This window comes from Prionailurus viverrinus, chromosome B4, assembly GCF_022837055.1.
Source record: "Prionailurus viverrinus isolate Anna chromosome B4, UM_Priviv_1.0, whole genome shotgun sequence".
NCBI classification, from domain to species: Eukaryota; Metazoa; Chordata; class Mammalia; order Carnivora; family Felidae; genus Prionailurus; species Prionailurus viverrinus.
In genome coordinates, this window is record NC_062567.1 from 61,362,163 (window position 1) to 61,363,931 (window position 1,769).

The following is a 1,769-nucleotide window of genomic DNA, read 5'->3' on the forward strand; positions in this document are numbered from 1 at the left end:
TAGCTTTGTTCTTCTTTCTCAAGATAACTTTGGCTCTTCGGGGTCTTTGGTGGTTCCATACAAATTTTAGGATTATTTTTTCTGGTTTTGTGAACAGTGCTGTTGGTATTTTGATAGGGATTGCATTAAATCTGTAGATTGCTTTGGGTAGTATAGACATTTTAACATTGGTTCTCCCAACCCATGAACATGAAATATATTTCCATTTGCTTGTGTCATCTTCAGTTTCTTTCATTAGTATTTTATAGTTTTTGAAGTATAGGTCTTTCACTTCCTTGATTAAGTTTTTTTTTAAGACACATTTATTCAGCATCATGATGAGACTATTACATTTAGCAATCAACAGCATGGGTGCAAAAAAAAAATCTACATTAAAACTCTTTGTTGGCATGCTTTACACTTTCCACGGAACAGAAACTAAAATAATCTCTTATACAATTAGTCACAAATACAGTCCTCAAGTTTTTTTCCCATACACATGAGTATTGTCTAAAACATGTCTTTGTAGGAGCTAGGCCCTGCCACTACTGTCTGTGGCTGAGTTCACAAATCTGTTGTAACCTGTAGCTTCCCTGTCACTTCTCTGGATCTTCTCTCCTGCTAACCTTTGTTTCCTGGCAGTGATTAAAACCTTCTGCCATTGCCATAGCTACTGCTGCTGCTGCTGAAACCTCCATAGCCACCGTGGTTTCATGGTTTAGCAAAGTATTGGCCTCTACCACCATAAGGGCTAAAGCTTCTGCCTCCAAAATTTCCTCCTTTCATGGGTCCAAAATATGAAGATTGATTGTTGTAATTGCCAAAATCATTATAGCTTTTCCACCACCTCCAAAGTTGCTTCCATCCACCAAATCTGTTATAGCCATCCCCACAGCCACCATATCCACCACCCCCTGAACTGCCACCAAAGCCACTTTGCCCACTGAAGTTTCCTCCACGACCAAAGTTGTCATTCCCACCAAAACCACCTCCAATTTCCAGAAACAACCACTTTGACCTCTTTGGCTGGATGAACAACTGGCCATTTCTTGCTTAGATAGGACTTTCCTTACTTCACAGTTGTGGCCATTCACAGTATGGCATTTTTGAATGACAGTCTTGTCTAGATCATGGTCATCATGATCATGGTCATCAAATGTTACAAAAGCAAAGCCTCTCTTTTTGCCACTGCCTCGTCGGTCATGATTTCAATCACTTCAGTTTTCCCATACTTTTCAAAATAATCTCTTAGATGATGTTCTTCGGTGTATTCTTTAATGCCACCAACATCTTTTTCACAGTTAAGTGGGCACCAGGTCTTTGAGAATCTTCTCTTAAGACAGCCCTCTTGGGTTCCACAACTCTTCCATCCACCTTGTGTGACCCTGTATTCATGGCTGCATCCACCTCCTCCACAGTGGCACACGTGACAAACCCAAAGTCTCTGGAGTGCTCGGTGTTTGGATCCCTTGTTACCACAGTGTGTGAGCGTTCCCCATTGCTCAAAATGACTCCTTAGACTCTCATGGGTTGTCTCAAAGCTCGAAACTCTGATGAAGGCTCTTTGGGAGACTCTGACTTAGACATGCTGGTGGTGGGAGAGGAGACTTTAACGATGCTTCCTCGACGCTGTCCATAAGCAGAAAGTCCTTGATTAAGTCTTTACCTAGACGTTTTATTCTTTTTGATGAAATTGTAAGTGGGACTGTTTCCTTAATTTCTCTTTCTGCTACTTCAGTATTAGAGTATAGATATGCTGCAGTTTTCTGCCTATCAATTTTGTATCCTGC

At 41.0% G+C, this 1,769-nt stretch overlaps 1 pseudogene; it reads right to left on the reverse strand.

Annotated features, from left to right (window-relative positions):
- Window positions 1-624: 624 nt before the first annotated feature.
- Window positions 625-1,566, reverse strand: LOC125169485 (heterogeneous nuclear ribonucleoprotein A1-like; annotated as a pseudogene).
- Between the last annotated feature and the right edge of the window lie 203 nt (window positions 1,567-1,769).